The following is a 15,025-nucleotide window of genomic DNA, read 5'->3' as shown; positions in this document are numbered from 1 at the left end:
ATCACCTTCATTTGAGGTCCTGGAGATTGGTCATTGGTCTAAGAACAGCCAGCAAGAGAATGGGAATCTAGTGCTCACTGTTCAGAACTAATTGCTCATGATAGTGTCAGCACCTGTAAGATTGCTAGGAGACACTGGAATAGAAAACAGAAGCTGAAGACAGAGAAAAAACACAGCCAAAGATGTGGTTTGGAGCCAGCTGCACAGAGTGGACAAGTTTTCCAGTACTAGCAGCTGGCCAGGGGACAATGGCTCTAGGAAAAAAGTGTTTACAGAGAGGAAGGACTTCATCAAAAATCCTTCTTAGATAAGCATTTATTGATGAATGCCATAAGGTAAACTTTTAATTCCATTATCATGTCTGCTAGTCATTCTGTGAGATGCTGACCTATATGTACTATTAACTGAAAATAGGAAGTGAAAAGCACAATACCTCAGATAACTTGTTTAACACTTTACTGTAAATGTATTACTTTTTCCTATGCATATAAAAATCAGTAAAGAAAAGTAAGGTCATACAATACACATTATTTTTCAAACACATGATTTTTAGTAATCTTTTTCACTTAATAATATTTAACATTTTTATGCATAAATATAGATCTCTATCATAACTTTCAACACCTATTGAATATTCCCTATTGAAAAGTTGAGGATTATCTCCCTTAAAATTCTTTGGACTTTCTCTCTTTGGACTCTGGACCATCCATAGTGTCTAATCAAAGATAAGTAAAGAAGAGGAAGATAAAACAGTAGAAGTGTTCAGACTGACTTACAATGTGTTGTTTGAAGTCACTACTGTGGGCGAGAATCCCTTAGAAGAAATGGAGAAACCCGCAGAGTCAACAAAAGGGTGCAATTTCGAAAACGACAAATCTCAAAAACAACAAAGGGGTGCAATCTCAAAAATGACAGAAAGATTTCTATTCATTTCCTAGGCAGACCATTCAATATCACAGTAATCCAAGTCTATGCCCCAACCAGTAATTCTGAAGAAGCTGAAGTTGAACTGTTCTATGAAGACCTACAAGACCTTCTAGAATTAACACCACAAAATGATGACCTTTTCATCATAGGGGACTGGAATCCAAAAGTAAGAAGTCAAGAGATACCTGGACTAACAGGCAAGTTTGGCCTTGAGGTACAAAATTAAGCAAGGCAAAGGCTAATAGTTTTGCCAAGAGAATGCACTGGTCATAGCAAACACCCTCTTCCAACAACACAAGAGAAGACTATACATGGACATCACCAGATAGTCAACACCGAAATCAGATTGGTCATTTTCTTTGCTACCACAGATGGAGAAGCTTTATGCAGTCAGCAAAAACAAGACTGGAAGCTGACTGTGCCTCAGATCGTGAACTCCTTATTGCCAAATTCAGACTTAAATTGAAGAAAGTAGGGAAAACCACTAGGCCATTCAGGTATAACCTAAATGAAATCCCTTATGATTATACAATAGAAGTGACAAATAGATTCAAGGGATTACATCTGATAGAGTGCCTGAAGAACTACGGACTGAGGTTTGTGACACTGCACAGGAGGTGGTAATCAAAACCATTCCCCCCAAAAGATATGCAAAAAGGCGAAATGGTTGTCTGAGGAGGCCTTACAAATAGCTGAAAAAAAGAAGAGAAGCTAAAGGCAAGGGAGAAAAGGAAAGGTATACCTTTCCACAAGGAAATATATTTGAATGCAGAGTTCCAAAGATAGCAAGGAGAGATAAGAAAGCCTTCGTAAGCGAGCAATGCAAAGAAATAGAGAAAAACAGTAGAATAGGAAAGACTAGAGATCTCTTCAAGAAACTCAGAGGTACTAAGGGAACATATCATGTAAAGATGGACAAAATAAAGAACAGAAATGGTATGGACTTAACAGAAGCAGAAGAAATTAAGAAGAGGTGGCAAGAAAACACAGAAGAACTATACAAAAAAGAACTTCATGACCCAGATAACCACAATGGTGTGATTACTCACTGAGAGCCAGACATCCGGGAGTGTGAAGTCAAGTGAGCCTTAGGAAGCATCACTGTGAACAAAGCTAGTGGAGGTGATGGAATTCCAGCTGAGCTATTTCGCATCCTAAAAGATGCTGCTGCTAAAGTGCTGCACTCAATGTGCTAGCAAGTTTGGAAAACTCAGCAGTGGCCACAGGACTGGAAAATGTCCTGGAATGTTTTCATTCCAATCCCAAAGAAGGACAATGCCAAAGAATGTTCAAACTACCACACAATTGCACTCATTTTACATGCTAGGAAAGTAATGCTTAAAACTCTTAATGCCAGGCTCAGCAGCATATGAATTGAGAACTTCCAGAAGTTCAAACTGGATTTAGAAAAAGCAGAGGAACCCAGAGATCAAATTGCCAGCATCCGTTGGATCATAGAAAAACCAAGAGAATTCCAGAAAAATATCTAGTTCTGCTTCATTGACTACGCTAAAGCCTTTGACTGTGTAGATCACAACAAACTGGAAAATTCTGAAAGCGATGGGAATACCAGACCACCTTACCTGCCCCCTGAGAAACTGATATGCAGGTCAAGAAGCAAGAGTTAGAACCAGTCATGGAACAACAGACTGGTTCCATATTGGGAAAGGAGTACGTCAAGGCTGTATATTGTCACCCAGCTTATTTAACTTATATGCAGAGTACATCATGAGAAATGCCAGACTGGATGAAGCACAGGTGGAATCATGTTTGCTGGGAGAAACATCAATATTCTCATATATGCACATGACACCGCCCTCATGGCAGAAACTGATGAGGAACTAAAGAGCCTCTTGATGAAGGTGAAAGAAGAGAGTGAAAAAGCTGGCTTAAAACTCAACATTCAGAAAACTAAAATAATGACATCTGGTCCCATCACTTAATGGCAAAGAGATGAGAAACAATGGAAACAGTGAGAGACTTTACTTTCTTGGGCTCCAAAATCATTGCAGATGGTGACTGCAGGCATGAAATTAAAAGACACTTGCTCCTTGGGAGAAAAGCTGTGACAAACCTAGATAGCATATTAAACATCAGTGAACTGTGGTGTTGGAGAAGACTCTGAGAGTCCCTTGAACTGCAAGGAGATCAAACCAGTCAATCCTAAGCTGAAGCTCCAATACTTTGGCCACCTGATGTGAAGAGTTGACTTATTTGAAAAGACCCTGATGCTGGGAAAGATTGAAGGCAGGAGGATAAGGGGATGACAAAGGATAAGATGGTTAGATGCCATCACTGACTCAATGGACATGAGTCTGAGTAAGCTCTGGGAGACGGTGAAGGCAGGGAAGCCTGGCATACTGCAGTACATGGGGTGACAAAGAATTGGATATGACTGAGCAACTGAACAAACAACAGCAATATAATTTCAATGTCTTTAAAAAATATTTAGTTTATTTGAAACTCCCTGTCCCCTTCCTGACAGCACCAATTTCTCCTTCAGTCACTTCAGTTCAGTCACTCAGTTGTGTCTGACTGTTTGCAACCCCATGGACTGCAGCACTCCAGGCTTCCCTGTCCATCACTAACTCCTGGAGCTTACTCAAATTCATGTCCATTGAGTCCGTGAAACTATCCAGCCATCTCATCCTCTGTCGTCCCCTTCTCCTCTCGCCTTGAATCTTTCCAAGCATCAGGGTCGTTTCCAATGAGTCAGTTATTCGCACTCCAAAGTATTGGAGTTTCAGCTTCAACATCAGCCCTTCCAATGAATATTCAGGACTGATTTCGTTTGGGATTGACTGGTTGGATCTCCTTGCAGTCCAAGGGACTCTCAATAGTCTTCTCCAACACCACAGTTCAAAAGCATCAATTCTTCGGCACTCAACTTTATTTCTAGTCCAACTCTCACATCCATACGTGACCACTGGAAAAACCATAGCTTTGACTAGATGGACCTTTGTTGTCAGAGTAATGTCTCAGCTTTTTAGTATGCTGTCTAGTTTGGTCATAGGTTTTCTTCCAATGAGCAACTGTCTTTTAATTTCATGACTGAAGTCACCATCTGCAGTGATTTTGGAGCCCCCAAAAATAAAGTCTCTCACTGTTTCCATTGTTTCCCCATCTCTTTGCCTTGAAGTGATGGGACCAGATGCCATGATCTTCGTTTTCTGAATGTTGAGCTTTAAGCCAACCTTTTCACTCTCCTCTTTCACTTTTATCAAGAGGCTCTTTAGCTCTTCACTTTCTGCCATAAGGGTGGTGTCATCTGCACATCTGAGGTTATTGATCACTTTTCACTTTCATGCACTGGAGAAGGTGATGGCACCCCACTCCAGTATTCTTGCCTAGAAAATCCCATGGATGGAGGAGCCTGGTAGGCTGCAGTCCATGGGGTCGCTAAGAGTCGGACACGACTGAAGTGACTTAGCAGCAGCAGCAGCCCAGCAATCTTGATTCTAGCTTGTGCTTCTTCCAGCCCAGTTTCTCATTATGTACTTTGCATATAAGTTAAATAAGCAGGGTGAAACTATACAGCCTTGACGTACTCCTTTTCCTATTTGGAACCAGTCTGTTGTTCCATGTCCAGTTCTAACTGTTGCTTCCTGACTGGCTTCAGGTGAGGTTTAATCCTATGACTCGAACTGTCATCAAGGACCCATTTATTTTCTTCTCTCTGCAGTGTCAGACTTTACTTTTTGGGGCTCCAAAATCACTGCAGATGGTGATTGCAGCCATGAAATTAAAAGACTTACTCCTTGGAAGGAAAGTTATGACCAACCTAGATAGCATATTCAAAAGCAGACACATTACTTTCCAACAAAGGTCCATCAAGGCTATGGTTTTTCCTATGGTCATGTATGGATGTGAGAGTTGGACTGTGAAGAAAGCTGAGCACTGAAGAATTGATGCTTTTGAACTGTGGTGTTGGAGAAGACTCTTGAGAGTCCCTTGGACTGCAAGGAGATCCAACCAGTCCATTCTGAAGGAGATCAGCCCTGGGTGTTCTTTGGAAGGACTGATGCTGAGGCTGAAACTCCAATACTTTGGCCACCTCATGTGAAGAGTTGACTCATTGGAAAGGACCCTGATGCTGGGAGGGATTGGGGGCAGGAGGAGAAGGGGACGACAGAGAATGAGATGGCTGGATGGCATCACCGACTTGATGCACATGAGTTTGAGTGAAGTCCAGGAGTTGGTAATGGACAGGGAGCTTTTCACTTAGCTGGGTTTATGGCTTTATATAAACATCCTCTGAAATTATGGCTTCTTTTTGTTGTTTTACATGCTATGTGCTTAGTCACTCAGTTGCGTCCGACTCTTTGCGACCCCATGGACTGTAGCCTACCAGGCTCCTCCGTCCATGGGATTCTCCAGGCAGGAATACTGGAGTGGGTTGCCGTGCCCCCCACTCCTTCAGGGAATCTTCCCAACCCAGGGATCCAACCCAGGTCTCCCGCATTGCAGACAGATTCTTTACCATCTCAGCCACAATTTCTGACGTGTCAAGGTAAAACCCTGAAAACTGTTTTTTTTTAATTCAACATTGTATTTTTGTTAATACATAGTGGCTTTTTCCCCTTTTCAATTTGCTATTAAAATATTCTTACAAGGCTGAGTCGGTGGACACGTGGATGTACCTGGAGAAGGATTCCTCCCGAGAGAGCATGGAAGCTCCATGCTCTGTTCTCACATACTGTGCCCTATGCATCTCGTCCATCTGGGTGTTCATTTGTATCCTTTAGCATATCCTTTTATAATAAACTAGTGAAAATAAATCGCATGTGTTATTGTTATGGCTGGAGAAAGTAAGAAATCCAGCCACTATAAAAGAGTTATACCATAGTTGTTGGTATATATACAGATTATATATTATATGTGTATTATGTATATATGTTTTTTTCCTTAGGGAAAACATAATCTAAACATTTCACCTTGTTACTGATTTTATTGATGTCCGGTGAGACTCAAATGTAGTTAAATAGACAAGGGCTTTTGCCTGGGTCAGCACTTCAGAAGTTTTAAGGAGAAAAACAGTGAAACCAGAATTAGATTATAAAACTAAAAGTTAAATCAATGATTTAGGTAAGATAGAGTGCAGAAAGTATGCAATAGCAACACGATGACTTTGGAGCCCATCTGATTTGCCTCAAGATTTAGCGTCTTGATACGGTACTTGTGGTTTTGTTTTGACCTTTTCTTTTTTTTTTGTAAAAGGGTTAGAGATCAGGAAAATGAAAATGAAGAACAAAAAATACTCCTGTTTTTACTACTAGTTTGTTCAGTAAAAAAGTTGCTCACAGACAAACTTATGTAATAGGCAGTCATTCAATAAAGAATCTTATAAATGTGTATAACATTTTGTAATTTGAATAATCTCTAAGATGAAACACTGTAAAACTAACCAAATTTGTATGATATAAAGAGGAAGTGGCAAAACCTCAGATTTAGTTTTGACTTTGGAGTAAGGTCTTTAGCTGATTCTTGTTAAAACCTGGATGGAACTTTTGAGTTTAATAGCTAGTTCAAAAAACAAGTTATCTATCATATCTTCAGCATATCAGTTAAGCATAGATAGACCTCAGATGCATCCTTCCAGTAGATTTTGGGTTTCAGGAGTTCTACATTCCTTCCTTCCTCAAAAGGGTAGGCACTTTATCTGTGTTGATTTCTGAGGTATCCTTAGTACCTGGAACAGTGCTTGGCACACAGTAGGCACCAGGTAAATATCTGTTACCCTGCCAACTCTTGGAATGCCAGCTAAAAACTTTGATGAAGCTTCTGTATTTAGAGAACTTAGGACAGAAACACCTGCTCTTTCTTGTGCTGATTCTTTCAAATGTCAACAAAAGTAGCTGAAGAAGAAGTAACAGAACTCAAGTCTCTGAGTGGCAGTAGAGGAACCAGATTGTGTTGTGACTATCAATGGCTGAAAAAGCCAAATCATGAGGAACTGTTATTCCCCGATGGCTCAGCAGTAAAGAATCTGCCTGCAATGCAGGAGACACAGGAAATGTGGGTTTGATCCCTGGGTCGGGAAGATCCCCTGGAGGAGGAAATGGGAACCCACTCTAATATTCTTGCCTGGAAAATCCCATAGACAGAGGAACCTAGTGGGTTATAGTCTATGGGTCACAAAGGGTCAGACATGACTGAGCAGCTGAGCACTGGACATAGACTAAATGTGATAATGTCCCAAGAATCAATTCTACAAATATTTAAATGTCCCTACAATTCCAAAAATTAGACTTTCCTTTTACCTTAACTTCTATGCAAGCTTTCCCTAAGCCATTCCAAAAAGTGGAAACAGGACACAGAACTCAAGACTTCTGAGCTATAAAAGCACTACCCAGACTGAGTCAGAAAGATGCCTGGGCACTAGGTTTGGAGTAAGTTGTTCTTGGAGAATAAAACTGATAAAAGTGAGTTTCTCAGTGCAGTGTTAATTGGCATCTAGGCTTCTATAGCCTATAGCTAAAAGGACTATTAACTATGTCCTCAAGCCTGGCATATGATTCGTTCTAATAGCCTAACTCAAGCCCTCTCCCATGGGTGTACATTTTGGAGACAAGATGTTTATATAATGCTAACTCAGATATGCAGATGACACCACCCTTATGGCAGAAAGTGAAGAGGAACTAAAAAGCCTGTTTATGAGAATGAAAGAGGAGAGTGAAAAAGTTGGCTTAAAGCTCAGCATTCAGAAAACTAAGATCATGGCATCCAGTCCCATCACTTCATGGGAAATAGATGGGGAAACAGTGGGAACAGTGTCAGACTTCATTTTTTTGGGCTCCAAAATCACTGCAGATGGTGACTGCAGCCATGAAATTAAAAGATGCTTACTCCTTGGAAGGAAAGTTATGACCAAACTAGATAGCATATTGAAAAGCAGAGACATTACTTTGCCAACAAAGGTCCATCTAGTCAAGGCTATGGTTTTTCCAGTGGTCATGTTTGGATGTGGGAGTTGGACTGTGAAGAAAGCTGAGTGCCGAAGAATTGATGCTTTTGAACTGTGGTGTTGGAGAAGACTCCTGAGAGTCCCTTGGACTGCAAGGAGATCCAACCAGTCCATCCTAAAGGAGATCAGCCCTGGGTGTTCATTGGAAGGACTGATGTTGAAGCTGAAACTCCAATACTTTGGCCACCTCATGCGAAGAGTTGACTCATTGGAAAGGACCCTGATGCTGGGAGGGACTGGGGGCAGGAGGAGAAGGGGACAACAGAGGATGAGATGGCTGGATGGCATCACCGACTCAATGGACGTGAGTTTGAGTGAACTCTGGGAGTTGGTGATGGACAGGGAGGCCTGGCGTGCTGCGATTCATGGGGTCGCAAAGAGTCAGACACGACTGAGCGACTGAACTGAGTCGCTGAACTGAACATGATAAAATTCCTAGAAAAGCCTTAGAAATTTCATTTCATATGTTGCCTCAGTAATTGGTTAAGGGTCTTCTTTTTACATAATAGCCTTTGTCGAATGAAAAACTGCTATTAAAAAAGCTTAAGCCCAATATTTGCCATAGTGAATGTAATTGTTTTAGAGGCAAAAGGAGATTGTCCCTGAGGGCAGTTGAAACCGTATTTAGAAGCCTTCAAACCCAGGCAGTGATCTCAGAGAAATTCAGGAGCATCTCCCTGAATCTTTCTTCTCAACCACTTTAATTTAACTCATACAACCATGTTGTGTCAAAAACTAGAGTATGAAGGAAATGATCACTTTTCTTGTTTGTCCAAAATTCCTCTGCTAACTTTGGAAGGTGGTAAGCAGGAAAAGTGGTAAATTCCCTCTGTTATAGGGAGTTTAGCCTGTGTGAATGTAGAGGGCTCCTGAAAGTAATATTGGAGGAATCTGAAAAAGAGCAGTTTGTCTCTTCCACTCTTGGAAAGGGAAATAAGAGAGTGTAGTATCAGTCCCTCTGAGGGAAGGTGATCAATGGGAGGCCATGGCTAAGGAGCCAGCTGGTGCCCGGATATTGCTCTAGGTGATGTTCTATAAAGGGTAGAGCGCGGAGGGCTAGAGGTCAGACACTTCCTCCATTTTGACAAGAGCTGTTCCATTGTTTCCTCTTTTAGGCCTTACTCCCGATGTGCTTGCAGGCACTCTATCATTCTGTCTCTTTCTCAGCATGTTCTCATCTTCTCATTTCACTGTTGTTTCAGGCATACTTTGGAGACATTGTGGGTTTGGTTCCAGGCTGCCACAATAAAATGAATGCTGCAATAACGTGAGTCACATGAACTTTGGGGTTTCCTATTGCCTATAAAAGTGATATTTACAGTATAGTCTGTTAAATGTGCAATGTGTACAAATGTACATTATGTCTGTAAAACAATTTACATGTCTTAATTAAAAAATACTTTATTGCTAAAAAGTGCTAACCATCATCTGGCAATGCAGGGTTTCCACAGACCTTCAATTTGTAAAAAGCACAGTTATCTGCAGAGCACAATAAAACCAAGTGCAGTAAAACTAGGTATTTTTGTACATGCTAGCAATTTGGTGTTGGCAAGCTACCTGCTTGCTCCACACATTATTTGTTCAGTGTGATTTTAATGTGTAGGTTACTGATCATGACCTAGGAGCGTCATGTGAGCGAAAGATGGAATAACGTGGGGCAGGGATCAACCATGACTGAGGTACAGAAGGGTAAAGAGCAGAACGTTTAATCATAGTCTGGAGTCCAAAGGTCTGTCACATTGCTCAATCAGCTTCACACCAGAATCATCTGGGGGATAAAACTTTTTAAAATTGAAGCATAATTTACATACAATATTATGTTAATTTCAGGTGTATAACAAAATGATTTGACATTTCTATGCATTGCAAAATGATCACTTGGGGAATGTAATTTTTAAAAATATAGATGCTAGGGCCCCTGTCAGACTTACTAAATCAACATCACTGGGATTGTGTCCATTCTTTTCCCCCCAGATTCTGCAGATGATTCTAATGCAAATTTCTGAAAGTGACACATTTAGGGAACAAACTCGAAATTATAAATCTGTTTCAAGGGCAGGCAGGAATATTTGTCTTAGAGGAAGGCAGAAAAAATTTCCAGAGTCTCAGTCCTCTATGGAGAGAAATGTGTTCTTATTATGGGAAAAAGGGTACACTGAGTCTGGGAACTTCCTTTGGAAATCCATCTCAATAGAATTTTTACTATCAGGACATATTTCTCACATGAAATCCATTTCTTTTTGGTTTGTGGACAAAAGCAAAACAAAATAAAACTGACCCCTGTCTTCATTTCTCATATATTTACACTATTTCCTCACTGTAGGGCCATTATCAGATTCCAGTCAAAAAATTCATATTATGGGTAAAACTGGATGAAGTACTTTTCTGATATATTCAGTAACTCAGCCAATACATTTACTGTATTGTGGATAATGTAACAAAACCTCAGTGCTTTCATTTCATCATCTCTTAAAGCTTCTAAAGTTTTTTAGAAACTCATAATTTCCTCTTATATTTCTTTAGGGATGTTATTTTCTAAAATATGGCTTTTTACTAATCTTTTATAGTTTGTGCATTTGGTGTCTTATTTAAGGAATCCTAACCTGTATCAAGGTCATCATGATATTCACCTACATTTTCTTTTAAAAGTTAAATGTCTTTGAAAATTGTTCTTCTTTGCACCATTTTCCAAATTCTTATATGTTATTGGAGCCCCACTCTAGATTCCAAGTGTAGAAAGTTCCTGCCCAGCACAGAGAAGAATGTTTCTGTAGTTCTTGCTACAGAGTCAAGATCCAAAAATCCTCAACCCAGAATAAAATAAACTAGGAATGTACAGAGATAAAAATCTATCAAATGTGGTAAAAGAAGATAGCAGAGTAGTATGAGCTAATGGAAATATTAATTATCTTAGAGTTAATGTGTATTTCCCCTAGAGAAATGCCTCTCCTACTTTGGCTCAGATGGTAAAGTGTCTGTCTATAATGCGGGAGACCCAGGTTCAAGACCTGGGTTGGGAAGATCCCCTGGAGAAGGAAATGGCAATCCACCCCAGCACTATTGCCTGGAAAATCCCATGGACAGAGGAGCCTGGTAGGCTACAGTCTATGGGGTCGCAAAGAGTCAGACATGACTGAGCGACTTCACTTTCATTTTCCCCTAGAGATACCTGAGAGATGAGATCTTAAGCCTTAAGAAGGCTGAGCAAATGAAGGGCATGTGGACTAATGACTGGTAATCATGCTGTGGTTATGCTTACTGCATGTTTGTCAGACGTCTAGCCGAGGTATACTTATCATGTGTTTGCCAATATGTCTAGCAGGGCCTTTAAGATGTCCTTGAGTAAAAGTCATTGTACAGCTCCACGTCAGCTCTAGTAAAAAACCAACTACCTCGAAGAAAGTAATCTTTTGATGAAATTCCTGGAAGACATCTCATATGTGAACCCCTATTACATATGCAACTACTCCCTCAGGTTCTTGGCTCAACTTTGGAACTGGCTGCTGGATTTGGGGCTCCAGCTCTTGCACTGCTTTGTTGTTGTTGAGCTCAGTCGTGTCCGACTCTTTTCAACCCTACGGACTGCAGCCCGCCAGGCTCCTCTGTCCATGGGATTCTCCAGGCAAGAATACTGGAGTGGGTTGCCATTTCCTCCTCCAGGGAATCTTCCTGACTCAGGGATCAAACCCACATCTCCTGCATTGCAGGCGGATTTTTTTTGTCACTGAGCTGCCAGGAAAGCCCACACTGCTTTATGAATGTCTATCATCTAGTGTCTTCCGCCTGCCTCCAGGATTGTGTCAGCCAGTTTTGTCTACTGTGATTGACTTGGCTCACTTGTATCCTTTGCCCTAGCTAATCAGAATCATTCGGCCTCCATGTAGGTTACTTAAATCCATCTCAAGCTGATGAGAATAAGCTTCTGGCCCAAATTTCCCAACTGTTACCAGGTGGGAACCAGGACTTGCATTAAGAAAGCCAAACCTTTAGGATACTCTCCACATACTCACAGAGAAGGCAATGCTAACCCACTCCAGTACTCTTGCCTGGAAAATCCCATGGATGGAGGAGCCTGGTAGGCTGCAGTCCATGACATTGCTAAGAGTAGGACAGGACTGAGCGACTTCACTGTCAATTTTCACTTTCCTGCATTGGAGAAGGAAATGGCAACCCACTCCAGTGTTCTTGCCTGGAGAATCCCAGGGACGGGGGAGCCTGGTGAGCTGCCGTCTATGGGGTCACACAGAGTCGGCACGACTGAAGTGACTTAGCAGCAGCAGCAGCAGCCACATACTTAAATGATCTAATTGACAATTGTCCCAACAAAGAGGCATCTCTACTGATATAAACAGTCCCTTTTCAAAGGTGTGACTTGTGTTAGGCCACCTTGTGCAGAATAGCACCACTCTTTGTGGGAGGCACCCTCTCATCAAGTGAATCTGATAGTTCGGTGGCCCCAGAGGGTGATTCTGCTCCTCGCCAGGAGCAGCTTTCCCTACCGTCCACTGTAAGAAATGTTACTGCTGTCCTCGTGACCTTGCCTAGAGGAATGGCCAGACAGAGCAAAACATGACATTTTCTTTTTCCTTTCAATCACAATCTTTTTCTTTTCTGATTATAGTAAGACAGTATGTGTGCACATTTAAAAAAAAATGCAGTCAATACCAAAATGTATATAGTAGAAAACAAAAAGTATTCAGTAATGCCAACAGAAATAATCTTAATGTATGCAGAAAATGTTTACATATGTATATATGCACTCAAAAGCACATATATATTTATTAAAATGAAGAATTTTATAACCTCTTTTTTTAACTCAAAATATTGAGAATAAATACTTTTTCATTTCAACTCAATCCTTTTTTTTTTTTTAACTGTGCTATAGTATTCTATATATGTGTATCATCGTTCATTTACTTAATTCTCTAATGGGAATTTCAGTAACTTTCATGAATATTTTCTTTGTTTTTTTAGTAGTTACCATTAAATTATTAACATATGAATTTAAGTAAGCTTAACAAACGAAAAAAACGACCAAAAACCCAGAGTCTGAAATTAATCTCTGGACCTTTCCTGGACAAGAAAAGAAATTTTAAACACTTTACTACTGAACACAGTTCACCTGTCACTCTACCATTTTCCTTGTAAATATTGCTTAGAGTTTTAATTTTGCCTCTTTGAAAAACAGAATAATTCAACTCTTTGAAGTTTAGAAAATATGTTACCCATACATTACTACTTTCTATGCTCTCTAGTCTTCCTGAATCTAACTCCCACCCACTCCCTCCCCCACACCCTCTGGACTGTGGAAGTGGCAGGTACGTGCAGAGGCTCCAGAGTCAGACTGCCTGGATCAGACCCTCGGTTCTGCCACTTGAAAGCTGAAAGGTGTGTGGCTTTGGATAAGTGACTTAACTTTCCCGTGCTTCAGTTTTCTTGTCCATAAAATCAGGGTAATTATAGTAACTAGCTTATCAAATTGCTGTGAGAATTAAATTGATGCCTTTGAATAGCACCTTTGCACTAGTAAATGGCCAATAATTATTTGCTAATATTATAATTGTGGGCTTTCTAGGTGGCTCACTGGTAAAGAATCTGCCTGCCAATGCAAGAGATGTAGGTTCTATCCCTGGGTCAGGAAGATTCCCCTGGAGTAGGAAGTGGCAACCCACTCCAGGATTCTTGCCTAGAAAATCCCATGGAGAGAGGAGCCTGGTGGGTTACAGTTCATGGGGTTGCAAAGAGTCAGACACGACTGAGCGACAAAGCATACAATATTATAATTGTTAGTTTCCTATAGTAGGTTCTTTCCACGAAGGGTCTTTTAGTTCCATACCTACTTCTACCATTATATTTTATATTTTCATACATTTTCATGTTTCATTCTTTCATTTCAGCTTGAACTCCTTTCAGCATATCTTGTAGTACAAGTCTAATGGTGATGAACTCCCTCAGCTTCTGTTTGGGAAAGTCCATCTCTCCGTTCCTGAAAGACAACCTTGCTAGGTAAAGTATTCTTGGCAGATTTTTTTTAGTTCTTGTACTTTTGAATATATTATCTTACTCTCCTCTGGCCTGCAAGTTTTCTGCTGAGAAATCTTGGTCATCGCCTTCTGCTGGTTCCCTTTATGTGTGAGATTTTTTTTTTCCTCTTGCTGCTTTTAAAATACTCTCTTCGTCTTTGGTTTTAGATAGTTATATCATACCTTGGATAAAATCATTTGGGGTTGAAATTTTGGGATTTATTAGCTTCACTGGGCTTCCCAGTTGGCTCTAATGGTAAAGAACCCACCTGCCAATGCAGGAGATAAAAGAGACATGGATGATCCCTGGGTCGGCAGGATCCCCTGGAGAAGGGCATGGCAACCCACTCCAGTATTCTTGCCTGGAGAATCCCATGGACAGAGGAGCCTGGTGGGCTACAGTCCATAGGGTTGCAGAGTCGGACACGACTGAAGTGACTTAGCACACGTGCCTTAGCTTCCTTGAACTTGGACATCCAAACGTATCCTCAGATTTGGAAAGTTCTCAGTTACTGTTTCTTTAAGTAAACTTTCTGCTCCTTTCTCCCTTTCTTTTCCTTCTGGACTCCAGTTATGTGTAGATTGTTTCTTTTGATGGTATCTCATAATTCACATAGACTGTCTTCATTCTTTTCATTCTTTTTTCCTTTTGCTTCTCTGATCAGATAATTTCAAACGACTTGTTTCTTGATTGACTGAGTCTATTTCAGCTCAGTTGAAACTGTTGAATTCTTCAAGCACTGTATTCTTCAGTGCTAAGGTTTCTGTTTTTATTTGTGGCTTCTATTTCTTTGTTTAACTTCTCATTTTCTTCATGCATTGTATTCCTAGTTTCATTTAATTGTCTCTCTTTTCTTTTAGTTCACTAAATTTCCAATATTTTCATTTTTTAAATTATGAAAGTATGATAACACATTTACAGGAAACTTGGAAAATACAGAACAAGGTTACATATAGTTCCACTATATATTACAATTATTTTTAAAAGTAACTAAATTAAGATTTTTAGTTGGAGTTTCAATATCAAATTCACAAAAATTACTAGAATGCATATACAGAGAAGTAGAAGAATATAGTAGGCCTGAAAAGCACTATGAACCAATTCAACATA

General features: G+C 40.3%; 1 long non-coding RNA gene across 2 annotated transcripts in view; it reads left to right on the top strand.

Annotated features, from left to right (window-relative positions):
- LOC139187174 (uncharacterized) overlaps positions 1–15,025 on the top strand; it is an 89,760-nt gene that overhangs the window by 3,238 nt on the left and 71,497 nt on the right. For both annotated transcript variants that reach the window (XR_011570787.1, XR_011570788.1), the window contains exons 2-3: positions 9,094–9,158; positions 13,789–13,897. This is a non-coding gene — a long non-coding RNA (uncharacterized lncRNA). The remainder of the gene's footprint in view (positions 1–9,093; positions 9,159–13,788; positions 13,898–15,025) is intronic.

This window comes from Bos indicus, chromosome 2 (genome assembly GCF_029378745.1).
Source record: "Bos indicus isolate NIAB-ARS_2022 breed Sahiwal x Tharparkar chromosome 2, NIAB-ARS_B.indTharparkar_mat_pri_1.0, whole genome shotgun sequence".
NCBI classification, from domain to species: domain Eukaryota; kingdom Metazoa; phylum Chordata; class Mammalia; order Artiodactyla; family Bovidae; genus Bos; species Bos indicus.
Note: the sequence above shows the minus strand (reverse complement) of the source record. Positions and strands in the feature narration are given on the sequence as shown.